We start from the raw sequence: 19,261 nt of genomic DNA on the forward strand, positions 1-19,261 counted from the left end.
GTATATGTATCACATTGTAAAAGGAAATGAATTTCACTTTCAACTTGGTTACTGTTGCAAAGTCTACATAGTCTATTTTCGGGGGGTTTACCAACAAAGCGTCCAGTTTCGATTCGTATTGGTAAAATTCCGAAACGGAATTGGCACAACAGAGAGCGTTCATATTTTGGTACATTCAGTAATAAATAGTCCTCCTTTTTAAACGTGGATTTAAACTGTCTGTAAGTGCGAAGTTTTCTTACATTCTGCACGTCATTTGTCCACTGTTCACTGTATAAGTCTCTAATAAGATCATTTACATTTGAGAGCTCAACACAAGATCTTACATAACAATGTTGCTCAAGATTTAGACTGATTAATATAGATTTAACATCACTAGACCAGTTATAATTACATCTATTATAATCGTACATAAACACTTTCTTTGTTAGCCTTTCATTGTCCATTAGTAATAGTCTGTTCCAAAAACGTAATATTGACAGTTTACGTTTAAACACACTGGGAACCCAGCCAGAGTCTCCGTATAAAGCTAACAGTGGCGCAAATCGATGTACTCCGAAAAGGTATCTTAGAGCACGATGACAGACATTGTCAATACTTTGGAAAGACTTGTATCCCCAGGTTGCTGCACCATATTCAAGAATAGGAGATACACAACAATTAAAAATTTCTCATACGTATTAAAACCAATATCTTTGAGGTTATGGGTTCTGTTAATTAAACCGCCTAGTGCACGTCCAGCCCCTTTCGATAATGCATCGCAGTTCAACACAAAATTGCTTTTCTCGTCAAAAATTACCCCCAGGTATTTGTAATGGTCCACGGTTTCTATAACATTATCGCCTACTGCGTTTCGATCGCCCATGACGAAAATATACGCACTTCGATTTGTTAGTGTTGATGAGAAACTCGCTATTTCTTGCACCATGTGTGAATGACGTTCAGCATAGCCTGTAAATTGTCCTCAGTGTCTGACATTAAGACGATGTCGTCCGCATACAGAAGTATCGAGATGTTGTCTGTACTGATGGTCATACCAAGGCCTAAATCTTTTATTTCCTGTACAAGATCATTTGCGAATATTGCCCAGAGAGTTGACGACAAAGTGCAGCCCTGTTTTAAACCGGAAGTACACTCAAACCAATCTGTAGTGACGTTGTTTGCGAGTCCACTGTTGTTAATACGCACACACGCAGATGAGCTTGCATAAATGTTTTTTATGGACTGGTATACTTTCCCATCAATATTGTGAAGCAACAATTTATATAGGAGCAACTTCCGGTCCACATAATCGAAACACTTCTTAAGGTCAATGAAAGCAGTGTATACGTTCTTGATGTTGCGAATAATACTGTTAAGTGTAAATATGTGGTCCTCGCACGATCTACCCTTCCGAAACCCGTTTTGTTCATCAGCCAAAAGGTCATTAGATTCTAAAAATGAAGACACTCTCTTATTTAAGAATGATGTGTACAGTTTGTTTATGCATGATAACAGGCTAATTCCTCTATAATGAAGTGGTACTCTTTTGTCGGTGCTTGAGTCTTTCAGTATGGGGCAAATAACAGCTTTGCGCCAAATCGATGGTATAATACTACAATCGAATATTACCTGAAACAATTTTCTGTATAACGGCAATAACAACTGGGAATTTAAGAACATCGTATGGGATTCTGTCATAACCCGGGGCTGACCCATTTTTAGCACTCATAATAATGTTTGTTATCTCTTCTATAGAAACATTTTTATTCAAAATAACATTTGGTGCGTAAAGAGTGTCAACATTTCTGTGTTCAAGTATTTCCTTATGATTTATACATTGTCTATAATGCTCTCCGTCAAAAGAACCCGTATCATCACAATTATAAATTTTCTCAAAGTCTGTTTTCCACCTATTTAACACCGTTTGTTCATTTTTGCAGACATTTCCGTCGTTATCGACTATTTCGATTGGTATGGAATTATCTTTTCTTGGCCCTAAACGTTTTATCTTTTGCCAGAATTCATTTGGATTTGAAGTCGAGATCTCGTCGATTTCAATAGCTTGAGCGCGCCTATATGCTCGTTCCGACTGGCGTAACAATTTATCAAAGTTATTGCGAGCGTTTTTATACTCATTATGCAATCTCTGTCTATTGCAGTTGTTTCTGTCACATCTTAAAAAGTCTTTTTCCTTCCTACACAAAATGTTCCATAGGGATTGCAGTTCATCGTTCCAGAACGGTTTCGTATGTTTTCGCCGCTTCTGCGTTCTACGAGATATACGTGCTTTGGGGATATTGTCTGACATTTCCTTAAGAATAACCTCACATAAATAATCGTAAATATCATCAATTTCACCCTGTGTCTCTCTACACCTCTCAATTCTAGTGATCATATTTACAATTGCACGTTTTGCCATATCACTGTCCATAAAGTCATTTGGGATACGCTTAAGATTAAAACGTGGTTGATTTTCACTGTTACTCGAACCATGCATACTACAGTCTGTTTCACAGAAACCCAAATCAATTTTTGCTAACAAAGCCGAATGGTCCAGCAAGCGTGACCGCACACCAATTAACCCGTGCAAATTATGACGATCTGTGATCTCTTTAACTGTTAATACGGTAAACGATTTAAACCAATCAAACATGTCTTGTGGAACGCATAGGTAGTCGACTACAGAGTTCCCCTTTGTTGAGATTGACGTATAATTGTCCGACGTAAATCTACCATTTAATACACAGAGTTTGGCATCATTAAGAAATTCTATAAACGTATGTCCATGTTGATTTATTGATTTATCTATAGAAACATATAAATATTTTTTTTTGGTGGTCACTCGATGAAATCAAAATTAATTCTAAATGATATAATTATCCTCGACATATATATCCTCTACGATAATTTTTTTTTCACTCTCCACTCAGATATCGGAAGCAACTGCTCTGCAACGACGGAATGCGATCCTGTCAACAATACTGCGACCGTTTGTGACACAACAGCTAACACTTTCGTCTGCAAAGTCGGTGCGTAAATGGTTAAGTGCATATAAGAACAGTCAGTATATATTAAGTAAGAACACAATAAATTATAACGAATGTTCAAATATCCAATAGATTTTTTTGGATGCCTCTGAGAAACAACTACGACAGATTTTCAGGCAGATCAAGGCTCCAATACGCGTCATGTTAATTGTGTATTAACTTGAATGTAATTATAAGAAATCAGATGATTATTCGATTGAAAATCGATGTAAGTTATACACACTTTTAAGTGTGTCTTTCAATCAGAAATCAATTATCCGTATCGAATAATATAATCCATTTTAAGGTGCTGGCAGCGTCTGCAACGGAACTCAATGCGTGGAGAATGCTGTATGTAGTACAGTTTGCACGTGTAACACCGACTACAGAGCCAACTCGGAAAAACTCTGCCTTAAAGGTACTCTTCAAAAATCAATATCGATAAAATAATAATATTTCCCAAATTAATTGAAAATGATTAAAAAGCTCTTAAATGTTTAAAGAAACAGAACAATGTGTTAGTGACATGCAATACAGCATACTAACACACTTATTATCATCACTATGTTGTAAGTCCACCATTTGTAGCAATACACACCTACTACTTACTACTTAACAACGATGATAGCAAATCGTGGCTTGTAGGGTCCCATTATTTGACCACTACTCACTTCTTTCCAATGAAAGTGGGCGCATTGTTTTAGATGGTTATATTATTCAAGTATTTGTGCCCAATTGTTTTCGATAGGGTTCACGTCTGGACTGTAGTCTGGCAACTGGATAACGATGATGCCCTGCTCTAAAATCCATTGTTTTGAACTCTTTGATTAATGTTAGTGATTATTGTCTTGCTGCAGAAAATGAAAAAGAGTATCTGGGCTTATTTAAAAGCTCCTCTGACCGATACCCAGCACCCCACATAAAAAGGTACGGCTGTATTTGGGCCACTAATTTATTTACTTCTCAATTGTTCCAACTCGCAATGTTGTTGGAAACAACAAAAACAAACTTCAATCTGTGGATATATCTTTATATCAGTCGATATCCACATATTACAAACGTCACTCTCTGACACTGTCTCTTGTTTCGTGAGAGGAGAGGAAATTTTCCTCCATTATGATATCCAAAAGCGTGCACAGTTCTATTATCCACCATCCCTTCTTGCCACAAACTGTCAATTTCTTCGGCCCCACGTCTCCCTTCTTCTGCTGAATACGTTCTCCTTTGTTTGTCGTTTTTACAAAACCTTTTAGAATGTTATTTTTTTCAAAAATGTTATATGATTATGTAATTTATAAAATACCGCGGTCAAATACTTCAAAAATAATATTTCTTATATCAAATACATTCATGTTTACACAGATAGCTACAGAATAAAACAAGGGAAGTCAATCTTACCCTACAATGGCATAATTTAGGGAAGAGTAATTTACCTTGATACAAAAATACGATTATTGTTAATTTGTTTTACATGACAGTAGCCAGAGAAAACCAATAGTGAAACTATCAATACTTTCTCGCGAAATGTATTTGGTTATAAACATATGATTTTTTTCCTTATAGATGCTGCATCTGGTATTGCAGTTTCGTTGATCATCCTCTTGACCGGCTGTCTGATAACCTACATATAAAGGTTAAAGAAAGGTTACACACCACTCAATGGAAAGCACAAAGAACTATGGAATGGTTTTAATCCTGTTCAAACCAAAATAAATAAAGATAAACACGTATAAAATGAACATATGCAATTTGAGAGACTTATAAATTGGTTCTTAAGTCAAATGGTAAATTTAACCTAATAATCTCTAAAACGTAAATAACACCGACTACAAAGTTTATAAAGACCATTTCAGCTAGGTTTTGGCAACAGTGACTTTAAAAATAAAATGCAATGACTTGTAATTCACTCTAAACTTGCGAAATCAATTACGGAAATATGATCTACGAACAAAAAATCTCTCTTCTGTAATAACAGCTTCTGTAAATATAACTTATGTGTTTTGTGTTGTTATCGACATGGATCGAGCCTTATTGTTAGACATTGGTATTTAAGACTGAAGTTTTGATCAGCAGTAATGCTAACATTTAAATTAAATTAATGCATATTTCAAAGGAAGTTTAAATTATTTATTTATCTAATCTATTATACATTTTTATTGAAGTCCTCTTCAGCATTTATACGAGAACAAAAATACTGTTGACGACAATTTGGTTCTTGAGCCTGTTTCTCTTTCTAATACGGTTTTAATTTATCAGTCCTAAGTTGAGAAAATATCAATTTTTGGAAACGGAAAACACACTTAACACCGCAGCTCATTCGTAGAGACCAGTATTCCATGTGTTTTGATATAAGTTTTTCTTAAGACTGATACATCAAAATTGTTGATGAGGTCTTCCAATAAAATAACATGTATATTGTATTTATTGGGTGGACTGAATAAACTATTTTATATATCGATGTTTGTCTTTTTTCCGTTCGAACCCTATGTTAAAAATGATATACTCGTGATACGTGGCAGTATTATATTAATATTTCAAAGATGTCGAAAACAAACTCTTTGGATATAAATGAATTTGAACATTTTAACTGTTTTCGTATAACCGTCCGTAACCGACATTGCTATATACTCTTTCGACGAAGTCTATTGGAATCACATACAGTTATCGTTCCTCCTGGTGGACGACTTTGACCCGTTGTAAACTTTGTACACAAAGTCAACATGAAGTCTGTTAATACATGACGTTGTTTCGTGTACCATTAAAGGCCAGTGTACACAGCCTTCTATTAACATTTGCCTTTAATTAAGGAATGACTTGCGGTGTTGATGTCATTATCGGGATATGAACGCAATTGGGCTGGTCAAAGTGTGGTGAGTCCGGACACCACGCGTACTTTGACCAGCACATTTGCCGTCATATCCCCGATAGTGACATCAACCCCGCAATTCATAACTTATATTTACACCAATAGGCCATTATTTCATTGAAGAATTGTAAATGAAATACTTCATTTCATTTAAGGAAACCAATCATTAATCCTTTTCATTTAAGGAAACCAATCATTAATCCTTTCTTACCGTTTCGGTAAAAAGAACGACCCGACTGTAACTGGAAACAATTTTTTTCAAATGAAGTTACAATAATGCGGGAAAAGATCAACCACTTGAAATCACTTTTAACGTAAAATTTACACACTTATGGTAACAATACATTTAAAACATAATCAATTAACACTTCCTAAAATGTTGATTTATATTTAAAGAGACCTGCTGACACAATTAAAACAATAACAAGATCAATAGTGTTCATGTATATTGTTATGCGATGAATTGCGATCCGAACATATCCAAAGATGAAGCTAAAATTGTTATGTCACCGTTTAAAGGCAAATGGAAGTAGAAAGCTGTGTATACTGGCCTTTTATGATTGTGTTCAATAATACATGACTGTGAAAGTATGTAGGGTTGGTTGTGAGATGTATCTGGAGTTGGATGCTCGGAAACTCAAATAAATGGCAATTACAGTCGAAGTGAACGAGTTTTGAGCAACGACCTACATATAATGTATACAATGTTATTGGATGAAAAACTTGCCTTGAACTATAAATTATCCAACGAGGTATATATCCAGGCAAACATTTTTGCACCTCATGTCACATGACACATTATAATATGGGAATATATTTTTCTGTTTCTAACCGCACCATTGCTGTATATGAATGAGAAACTGTTATTGTCATTTATTCAATTTTCAGAAAGGATTGCTTTTTATAGTCTAGAAAGTTCAGAAACATTTTACGGATCGCACAACGTCTTGGAAATATGCGCTAATATTCTCTGCCGAAGAAAAATGTGAATGATTATATTAATCTAACGAATTTCAACGTGTAGCTGTTGTTTAAAATCGAGTGTAAATATCCGTAACGGTTCCAGGTAGCACTCCTTACATAAACACGGAAGTTGTCGTAATTGGTAAAACTAGTTTCACTTTCCTTGCACCGATTGCTCAGTTTAAGTCCCTTTAAAGCTTTGCTTGTGAAAACTATTTGCCTACTACACGCATGTATTCGTCGGCCATATTTATTAACGTGAAAATGACGTCAGTGTGTACGTGCTACTTTTCCATGGGCAATTATGCCATTATCGCCCTCAAGTGCCGGGATAATCTCACTGGTGGAAACGATAATCAATATTGCGGGAATTATTTTTTCTAGTAAAATGCTTCTATTTATATCAACATGTATATACCATATAAATAACATAATTCAATTTTAATTGCTACATTTAACACAATTTAACTTAAGTTAAGATTCTTGTGTTAAATCGTTGATTTCTCAATATTCATAAATTGCATTTCGCTGTCCATTGTGAGAATAGAGCGAAACCTTAAGATTTTAAATACAATATTTGGGCTTGATTTGAAGAAATGATAGTCCTCGACAGTCACAAAAAAAATCAAACATACAACCCCAGATACTTCTCACAACCAAACCTAGATACTACTGCAGTCATACATTATGGCAGCACATACACATTATACGCCAGTGTACAGATTAGAAAATCAAGTTATGTACGCTAACAGTAACCCAGTCCAGCCAGCTACCAGTAGTATGGCAGTTGAATGCTCTTGATGCTGTTGCAGTTGGCAGCTAGCTTCTTCTATGCTGCTATGCTGCTTATTTCACGCACATAAATTAAGAAATGCATGAATTACCTTTCGGAACGGCAGTGTTAAGTCGATTGTAGGGTTAGCGCTAGAGGACTTTACCGGCTGCGCGTCGTGTCCCTGGGTTGGATTTTTATATTAGTGCTAAATCACATGATTGATAGTTTTCTGTCATAGTCTTTCATTTAACTTTTTAATTTATAAAAACGTTTTAAACTGAACTGTTCACTTACTTCATGACGCGCAATATCATTAAAACACAAGTGACGTGAAAGTTTTTTTATGAACTTTGCATTTTAATTTTTAATCATTTTGTAATTGCATTTGGTCTAAAAGTTTGTATCTCTTTGTTGATTTTTTTTATTAATTTGTATATTAATCTTAAACTAATACTTTGTTGCGCGCGACTCAACTACCATGGGAGCGATCTTTCTCGCACTTGCCACATTTGTTAAAATGTATTCTGTCCTTGAACAGTAGTGTACTTAGACAGCTTCAGAGTGATCATCGAAAGAGAGCTCTTCATGAACTCTCCTGCTGCTGAAATACTAGAATTTCAAAATCAACAAGGATTAAATTAAAATTAAAGAAGAAAACACGTACATCACCCATGCTAATAATAATAATATAATATAATACTACTTGATAGGCTACAATTAAAGTGTATGACTTCATTTAAACTATTCGCATTGGTGACATTGAAAAAAAAATATCCATACGTATGATGTGATATAAAAATGACCATATGTTATCGATCTGATATCAATTGATATACAAATGAATGAATACAGTTAAAATAACAAATGTGAAAGTTGTATGAGCTATTTATTATTTTTTTCTAAATTGTCAGTACGGTTTAAGTCCAGCTTTGTTTTCTAAAGCTCAAGTCATACCTTGCCGCGTTGTCACTGCGATTGCATGCCGTTGTTAAATTTTCATTGTGCGCCTTGAGATGGCAGGAAAAATTGATATTTTTCATGACCTCACGGTGCTACGGCGTTCTCACGGCGACCTTGGGCGTTTATCTGCGTTTCTAAGGAGTTCGACTTGGCGATTGTCTGTGCTCTCATGGCGTTATCACTGCGTTCATCGAGTTGTCACGGCGCGCGCACTGCATGTGCACTGCGCTTTCACGCCGTTCACACTGCGCTGACGGCGTGTTATTTAACCTACCTACTATGTCAGTTTTCCATTCTTCCATTTGCATTCAAACAGTTTATACCATACTGCAACCGTCTGCCTTCGTCCAACCATTGTCCAACCCAAAGCCTCCTACGCATTAGGGCCCTTATCCGCCGTCGTCTCAAAATGAGACTCAAAGCATATACATCGTCCTGGCACTGCTTGACCTGCATAAAGGCAAGAAACCCCGCTGGCTGTTGCACAGCCACGGTGAAATAAATGTTTATTTGCATATATCATTTCTTTATACTATTTTGTCGTGTTGACAATGATCGCCGTAGCGGCTTTGTACAATTGTTGCCAGAGCGCAGTAAGAAAGATAAACCTCATTGTATGCGCCGTACACCCGCCGTGAAAGCGCGATTGGGGCGCACTGTCATCTCAGAGAACGCCGTATGATTGCCGGGAAAGCGCCACCGATAACCGATAACCAATGCGTTTGCGCTGCGACCACTGTGCGCGCCCTCGGCGATCATGTGGCTTTGTAGGAGAACTTCCTGTGCTGCTACGGCGACCTCACGGCTATCCAACTGTGCTCTTATTAGAACGCCGAGCGAAGGCGTTTGTTTTGTTCATGTTCAAGTGCGCGCCGTCGTTTTGGGTTAAATGAATTGAACTACTGCTTATATCGGATAAGTAATATAAATTTAATGATGTCTTGTTTGAGTTCAGTTGACCTGATTCCACAGACCTTGTTGTTTTCACAAATGAAATGTTCCGCCCAGTACTTAGTTCCAGATATGAAGACTTTTTATAACTCACATGCCAGGATTTCATTTCTTACCAAATTAATCGCTTAAACAGATGATCTTTAACAAACTTTGCATAATAATTAAAGGAAAAATATTAATCATAATGTATGTTTCGCGAGTTTAGAAATTGTAAATGAACTACGTCAAGGGAAATAAATGCTACTCAAATTTAGATATAAGATTAGACGCTAATGAACTTTTATCGTTATCTACTTTGATATGCGATTTTTTCGGTAAGACTTACACAATTCATAATTAACAGGTCATCTCGATCTGGGTCTACGAGTATGTATCGTATAACTACCGAATAAAAATCAATAAAATATGATTGGGCAAAAGAAGACCATGTCACGTATTTTAAAATCATAAAAATGTTACATAGATGTAAATAATTTAGTGGTAAAGGTATGTACATGATATTGTTTTTATTGTACTACGAGCAGACGAACTAAACTGGCATAGTATGAAAAGAATAGCAATGTAAAATTTCTGGGACAAGCCCAGTAGTCAAACTTGTTTAAGTATGAACCCTGTTTAGAGGCACAATATTTATGCAAAAAGCTGCAAAAACAAGCTCAGTAGCAAAAGGTTTAAACATAAACCCGGTTTAAAGGCACTTGGTAAACGCCAAAGACATAAAACATAAAATCACAAACAAGAAACATATAAGAACAACACAAAACTCCACAAACAGCACAGTGCACACATACTATATTTAAAAAAACTAGGTATGTTTATCAAGAATTGTTAGAAAACCTGGAAACCAAAACGACACTGAACGAGACAATCACTACAAACATGTCACACTTATCATTCAATGTTGGTATTTCCGCATTGGAATGATCAGTGAAACACGATTTTTCTGGAATACTAGTTCAGTTGGAATAGTTAAATAGCATACAACCTCATGATGACTTATAAGAGATATTAAAATATAATTGATAAAACATCCAATTTTCTGACAGCAGTGCTACAAGACTGAGAACTGAGCAATGACTTGAAGTAAAATATATCTAAAATGAAGGATCCCTATCCGACACCAACCTTTTCGGAAGAGGTGCTTTGACCTTGATCGTTTGAGATACAGAACCCTTACCTAATGCAAAATTGTTCAGGAGTGGCCCAATGAAATTCTTAAAACATATAATTATTGACCGACTAAAAGGTGATCGTCCATCGTGACAGAAAAACACACAATCATGAGAGCACCACAGCAGTTTTAATAAATATCCATTTTCTTTCACAGTATTCAAATGCATGCAAATGGTAGCAGAGAGCTTTAACCGACGCTTAATGTGTATGTAAAACAAATGGTATCATTCTGTCTCCATTGTTAACACTACAGTACTTTGTATGTTTACCTGTTCCAGCCCTTAACCTTTCGTGCAAATTAAATTTTAATGATTTATTGCTGAGTAAATACATGTAATAAACAGCTGAGCAATGCCAAAAACCCACATGCGAATGCTGTTTAAGACTTTAAAGCAACGTAGATGGAACGCAGTAGATACCGATAAGGACGTGGTATGGTCTTTATATGTTAAAAGTCGTAGAGAGGACTTGGTCGAATTAAGACGTAGTAAGAACTTAATAAAAACGTATTAACGGCGGCGTGGACGTAGTGACTGCGGCGTAACTAAAGCCTAGTATGAACTCGACTGACGCAGTGCAAGAATGGTATGGACGGGAAATTTTGAATGGCGTTCTCATCGCGTTGGTTCTAGGATCTCATTGCGTTCTTGCTACGTCAATGATGTTATCACCACATCTCCACGCTTTTACTACGACAATGGTACGCTAGTGCCGCGTTCTAGAATATCACATTTGGTTGTTAATACCTTCTGTCGGTGCTTAACACGTCTAGGACACGTTTGTCTCAGGTTTTTACCACGTCCTGTCAGGTTTTGAACAGTTATCATGTAAAGATACGGGGTTCAATTCCCCTATAACTTCATTTTATACCAAAACTAGATATGAATGCACATCTGGATCTTCTTCAGCAAATCTTTCTGATACAAGGACAACTAAGCTGCACTTTATAAGGTGAAAAGGCAAATAAGGAGAAGGCATGGAAATAACCTATATCTTCGGCTTTTGCTGAAAGAAGACTCATATTTGGCCAATATGATCGACTGATGGAAAAATTACGAATGGAAGATCAACAGTCATTTTCAATTTTTCTGTGAATGCCTCCTAAGATGTTCAATGAACTTCTGAACAGAGTTGTCCCTAAAAGTCAGAAGACGGACCCCAGGTACATGAAAGCACTGGAACCCGGGTTAAAACTTGCTATCACAATATGGCATTTAGCATCTGGTGACAAGTATCCGATCCCGCAGTACGATTTCAGAGTCGCTCGAAATACAATTACTATGTTTGTTCCAGAAGTGTGCCAGGCAATTGCTGATGAGAAATAGAAAGAAGTGTAAGCAAAAACAGACCCACCAAAAGTAACATTTCATTTGAACAGTTTATTTACTAAAGTATGATAAGTACAATATCGAAATCGATAAAAGTCAAAAGTTAAAATAAAACAGAAAAAAGAAAATGTAAAGTAACATTTCACTTAAACAGATTAGTTACTAAAGTATATTAAGTACAATAACATTTTTTAAGTCATCAGTAAAAATAAATTAGAGACACGAAAATAAAGTTATATTTCACTCAAACAGTTTACTTACTTAAGTTAATGTTTTTATTAAAGACATCCTTGCAAGTAATTTGAATTATAAAACAAAAGCACAAAAATGTACACAGTTTCATTCCAATCAAACAATTACCGTACTTAGTATAACGAGTACAACAAGTAAATTAAGGCACTTATCAGTGATATATACACCCGTTCTTTCTTGAGAGGTGCCCCCTGTCTGATAGGTGAAGGCGATGCTGCCATGGGTCTTTTTGAAATGCCATCCCATGTAATCACGGACACAGGCGGAAATGGAGGCCTAGCAGACGCAGTTGTGTCAGAGTGTGTTACTGACGTTGAGGGTACGGCTGCTGGGAGTTATGAGCTACCCAGTTTGCGTCCTAGGACTGTCACACAGAGATACTAGATGTAGGTTCGGTCGGCCATTGAGATGGTTTTGGTTACCTCATTGTAAAACAGGAAAGCTGCTGGCTGCAATTTTTTCCTTAAAAGAAGTTGAAATTTTTACAAATTACTTCTATACTCGTCATTCAATTGTCTTGATACTTCACACAGTTGGTCTTTGTATAAAGGAATCGTCTATGGAGAACCTTCAAGGGATTGTGAATGGGGGCCCTAGGGTTAATGTTAAGGCCACTATCACTAAACATAGAAAAAATGGCTAAACAGAAAAAAGGTTAATACTGAATAACTTTATTCATAGTTAAGATATTAAGACCAAACTTGCTATCTAGGAGGAGTTGGATACTTTTAATGGGATTGCGTTTGGGATCCCTAAGGTCAAGTTTACTTTTCTAAAGTAAGAAAAACGGTTGACATATTGTGACCAGACTTTGTATTGTATATAGGAGAACTTTCATATGATTGTAGTCGGTGCCCATAGGGTGAAGGTCAAGGTCACTGTTACTTAAAAATAGATGACCGTCTGGTTCGGAATAACTTTAGTTAGGGTTGACATATTGTGAGTAACCAAACTTGATAGGTAGGAAGAGTTTATTGAGCACTTCCATTGGATTGCATTTGGGGTACCTATGGTCAAGGTCTGTTTCTAAAAATAAACAAAAAATATAAACAGTTAAATCAGAATCAGAACTACGGCTGAAGTTCTTCTGTCAATCATTCAATACGGTTTTGAATGATTTAATTTTTCTAGTAGTCCGATGGACTTTTGACGTAAGATTTCAAATCCGACCAAAAAACTAGAATCTGACTTCCGGACTATCATTAGTGTCGAACCCTGACTACCTGTTTTCGTCGCATTCGGGCGTTTCTTATTTACTTTTTGATTTGTGCTTTTGACAGGCTCATATTATATCATTATTGTATTCATTTCTAAGACAAAACGGCGTGTAGTCGAGCGTGCTGTCCGACGACAGCTCTTGTTCGAAAATAATCTTTAAATTCTATGTTTTCCTTATTTGAATTTTAAGTGGTCATATTCATATTTTGTATAAATGACAGTTTTCACGTCTAAGATACTTCACCAAAGTCATGTGTTTTACTTTCACACTGGTCTACTGACTTCCATACCAGTACATTCTCGTGAATCATGTGTAACATTTGCTTGTTAAACTTCCATCAATATTCCAATATTTCGAATTCATTGTTAAATAGTTGAATCATAAACAGATGTAAATAAACCTTTAACTTGTATATGTATGAATACATTTTTCCACATCAGGGTTACTAGATGTACACACAACTACACGTGTAAATATAATGATAATACTTTGATATGTAAAGTTAGTGTTACCGTTTCTGTCCCTCAATAATTTCTATGCATTACATTACAATAGACCCCATACTATCCTAATTATTCTTACTTATAGGGTTCTGTTATATAAACAGGAAGTGGTTTTTCCGCCGTTTGGAATGAAGTCATGGAGTCAAGAACATTTCAGCTGGTTCATCGTTTGTTTTTTAATTTAATTTTCTTCTCACTTTATTTTGTAATCATTTGGTATCATAGTTTTGAACAATATAAAAGATATGGAATGTTTTTTTTTACTGTGAAAAACATACTATAATACAAATTTACATGTACATTTGCCTAGTAAATACGTATGACATAAAAAATAAATAAAAAAAAACAATCGTTAATTTAATGTTAAAAATTAGGCTGGTTAGAGGATAAAGCAGTTGCTACGTAATGGTAGATTTTTTTCAATTATCTATTCTTAAAAATGATATTTTGAAACTCCATGTATGTCTTTTTCCAGGAACTGGCATTTAAGTTATTTTTATTGTATACATGTTTCTTTCTATCCTTGAATCATGTCATAAAGTACCATCTAGTTGTTGTCGTAAGTGATTTAGCTTAAACCTTCAGACCTGTCGCTATATGGGTTATTAAATTCTTACCCTGTCATAACTGATATAAATCTGTTTTGTATTATACTAGACACGCCTTAGCGCGATGTATATCATCAGGGGACGCTTCTATTTAGAGCCGTAATTATTGAACATCTGACTTTTCAAAGAATTTCAAAGAATATTTCGAACTCATCTTATAAAAAGTTGAATCATGAATGGATGTACAAACCATCTGACTTGTTCTTGTACATATATATATTTCCCTCATCGGGGTCACTAAATGTACACACAACTACAATTGTTAATATAGTGATACTATTCTCTTTTTTCTTTGCATGTAAGGTTAAATAGTTAAAGAAAACGTAATAGTAGAAAAGGCCTGCATCAAAACACCAACGTCTCTTGATGACCAAAAAATGTTAAAGAATTGGTAATAATAGAGAAAATCTGAATGATAATTGAAATACAATTGATCAAGGGAAATGTTTGTGCCTTTGAAATGGTATGCCAAGTGTCTTGTTCCTATTTCATGCCAATGCACATCTATATTATTCTGTTGTATTTTCATCTGACAGTTTAAAGGCCATTTGGCTTTTGAAATCACTTTTTGCTGCCAGTTCATTAGGCTGGTCTCTGTGGTGAATCCTTACTGCATGCATTTAATCTACTTATTTTATGAACTATGAAATCAACTGGGTTGGAATCAAAACGTCAATCAGATCCAGCAGCTGGAGATAACAAGGAAAACCAAGTAAATCTAGGCTACTTCCAATCTTTATATATTTCAGGGCTCCATGATTATAACACTGTGTTTTGTTATATTATGCCCTCAAACATATTCTGTTCTGAATTTTGTCATTTAATTATCTGGAAGACCATAATTAAAAAAAACTAAATGTATTCCATGTTCTTGAAGTAATAACAACTTGTTGTTTACCTAGTTTGATAACAGAATGGGGACCGTTAGGCCTTTGATGATTTCATGAAACAATTGCAGAACAGAGACATCACCGATAACATATAAAGAAGTATACAAAACAAACATAAACCAGTGGAAAACGACCTGCTGGAGCAACAACAGCAGTAACACCCGGTTCTATCAACATACAATCCTGAGGATGATGACAATAATGATGATAGAAAAACCTATAGTCAGGGCAGCTGTAGTATGTAACTTGGCCCAATATCAAAAATATATAAATTTCAGCTATGTTTGTTTTTGCTCAATATCAAGTGCATTAATGTCTTTTTGGAGCTATTTCTCCACGAAATTTAATAAATAAAGGATTTAATGCAATGAAAGGAAAAAGTCCATCCAGATCTGTGATTAAATTTTTCGAAACACCTGGACGATATCTAAATACCTCAAGTATCTCACAGAAAGTTCAAACATGGAGATGGAGAGGGAGCCTCTGACCATTCATCCGACATTGGCCCATCCACATTTAGAGAGTTGCTGTCCTAGACATCACCGAGTAAAGGAAATAAACGTAAGGGCCGTACACATTGGAAAAGTGGGTAGGGAATGCCCGATATCAAATGTTGTTTCGAGGAATAATCTTTTTCTGGGGTAGAACAAATATCCTTTGTGACATAGTTTTGAGTAATAAGGAGTTCATCATTTTTTCAGATTTTGGTTAAAAAAGAATTTGCATTTTTGTCAACAATATATTTAATTATATGTTTGTGTCAAACGGCACCAGACTACCCAATCAAGAATGTCTTGCGGGTTGCAGATGATATATTTTCAAATAAGAAAACTATTCAAGAATAATGCAAACTAGTGGATTAAATTATTTTCCTGGTTACAAAAATGCAAATATCTTTTTCAAAACACCTACAATCTCCACAAAATTGCAATGCCTTGTTGATCAGATAGTCTTGACCATTTTAAATTTTTTTTTTTGTATAAAGACATTTTCGTGAAAATCTGATTAAATCGTATAACATAAAAGTTGTTCCTTTTAACACCTACACATGATTCAATGGATGTATGCATTATGCTTGCTAAATATTGAACCTCAATACAAAATGATTAGTTTAAACATTTATATTTTGGTACTTCAAAGTTACTTTGCACCATGAACAACCTTACCTGGCTGTCTTCTTTGCTGAAGAATAAACAATTAATTTGCAGTGTATTCAGAAGATTTATTGTACAAAACGACAACAAGTAAAAAAATGGTGTTATAGTTATAGCTTGAAGATTCATAAAAAATTATATTAAATATAACACACTGTTACAATGGCTTCACAGATAAATATAATGTTGTCTTCTCTCCCTTCTTAAAATATTCTATTTGATAAGATCATTTTGCATACAAGTCTGATGTGGTTCTGTCTTTTTATGTGTTCTGCTAATATATTTCTAGCTGTTGACGTTACATTTTATGTACAAGAATGGAATAAATCATGTTGTAGAAATGGTTTACTTTTTACGAAACCGACACATATAAAATCTTAACAAAGGTATTATGTGGTGTTGGCATGTAGGTAAATAGTAAATGCATAGGAGAAATTGTATGAATATAAGCTTTTTCGGCAAAATAAGGATTTCGCGAAACGTAGGTTTTGGCTCGCTGATATCCCCAGTAAGAGGTTAATTTGAGAAATGTCACTTGCATTCACAGTTTGCATGGTAAAGCCAGGAAATGCCTAACAGTAATCTTTAAATATTATCTTTTCTGAAATCACAAAAGCTAGAACCTAGATAGTTGGTATTTAGCATAATCTAGATGTTCTCTGCAAAGGTTATGGTGCCAATGACCTATTAATTAATAACTCCTCACTTGTTGTAAGTGTGTTCTATATTTTATAAATGGTTATAACCATCTTTCGAAACTACAATGTCTAGAGCTAAGATATAAATATTGTATTATATATTGATCCTTTTTTGCAAAAGGCTGGAGTTTAGATTGTTGGTGTTAAGCATAACAGTGTTTCATCAGAATTTCAAATAACTGCCATGCCTATTTGAGAATGTGGTTACAAAGGCATGCTGTGTAGCTTTAGAAAGTTTTAAATCCAATCAAACACCAGGCTAGTATTCTGATGAAATTTAAGAAATTCCAAGGCTATATATTTATATATACAGTCGAACCCAGTCGAACCCCGTTTGGGTCGAACTCGCTTGACTCGAATTCCTCATTTGCTCGAACTTGATGTAAAGAAACGATTTGTTTGTACTGAATGTGTTTTCGCCGGGTTCGAGCCATTGGGGTTTGACTGTTTATATTTAAATACATAAACGAGTTAGTGGGGTTTACCATTTTCTACATTGGCACTAAGACCAGCTAGGTTTTGCTTCATATACGAAAAATACAATTATTCATTTTATTATTAATCTGTATAATATGTTTTCAATTAAAGGGTTTAATTTCTCATTAAATTGAAAGTTTTCCTTTAAGAGCACTTCTGTTACATAAAACATTTATTTTGTAATTTGAGGAGCTTAAGTGCTAATAGTTTTGCTATCACGATGTGAAGTATTCAATAGAATGAACAACATAGCATTAAAGACGTTCGATTTGACTGAAAAACATGTATAGAAACATTTGCACGATTATTATAGTTATTGTTGTAGTTTGCAATTTTCTTTACGGATATTCTTCGCGCACTGAAAACGTTAAATACTGCTATGCTACTAAAGTCAATATATTCAAGCATTTCTTTGACGTTACATTACAATCGGGTAGCAATGAGTGCCAACGACGCAGTAGATGTAAAGGCATTCGGTTTCATTCGCGTTCTCGACATTGCGCTCTTCTTGAGGACGTAAATGAAACTTTTCAAGACATACCCGTTCGCGACCCGCTTTGTTTGTATAGGAATAGGAGCACTTCGTTGAGCCATGACAGAGGTGTTTGCCAAAATCACCCCTGTAAAGCCAATGAAAAGTGCATAGTGGATCCGGTCGACAAAAGTAAAAGTATTTGCAGAATTAGTGAATGTTTACCACCACCAGACATCAGTAACGCCCAATTGTTAGGAAACGTTTACGAAATTGGTTCTAAGCAGCGATATACATGCAATGAAAATGTCATTTCTGACACATTTTCTCCTGATATTATATGTGGTGGAAACGGAGTATGGTCAAGCACAATGTTCAAATGCGGTGTCCCAAAGAGTTGCAGGCAGCCGCAGAACATGCATTTATCTGCTGAAATTTTAAACATTGCCACTAATCAAAATGGTACCCCAACCAAGTTGTACTATAATTGCAAGAGGGGATATTTACATGAAAATAAGACACAAATGTCATCGTGCAATGTCGAAAAGGGCTATTGGGAACCAATCAGGCTTAAATGCTGTAAACTGGAATGGACAATATACAGGAATGCTTGTGTAAAGTTGTTGTCTGTCAACCGGTCAATCGATATACGGGGTAAACTTTTATTTGTAATATATGTCGACATTTTTGCACAGCTTGTACTTGTTTCAATTTTTCCTTTCATGTGCAAATAAATCAACTTTATCCTGTTATACAGCAGACGTTTAGATATGCAGTTTATTACTTTATCAAATGCAAATTTGAAGAAAAAATAAACAATCAATATATATATATATAAATATATATATATTGGGAGCCTTTCATTAGTAACAGTCGAATTCCGTATAATAATATCGGCATAATATCGAATTATCATGCTCCATGTCGCCTGCGGGGAATTTGTTTTGATCTATTATATGTC

At 35.2% G+C, this 19,261-nt stretch overlaps 1 long non-coding RNA gene across 1 annotated transcript; it reads left to right on the forward strand.

Moving 5' to 3' along the window:
- Positions 1-2,861: 2,861 nt before the first annotated feature.
- LOC128210519 (uncharacterized) lies at positions 2,862-5,464 on the forward strand. The gene is made up of 3 exons (XR_008257167.1): positions 2,862-3,011; positions 3,316-3,426; positions 4,572-5,464. It is a non-coding gene; the product is annotated as an uncharacterized LOC128210519 (long non-coding RNA).
- Positions 5,465-19,261: the final 13,797 nt, after the last annotated feature.

This window comes from Mya arenaria, chromosome 1, assembly GCF_026914265.1.
Source record: "Mya arenaria isolate MELC-2E11 chromosome 1, ASM2691426v1".
Classification (NCBI taxonomy): Eukaryota; Metazoa; Mollusca; class Bivalvia; order Myida; family Myidae; genus Mya; species Mya arenaria.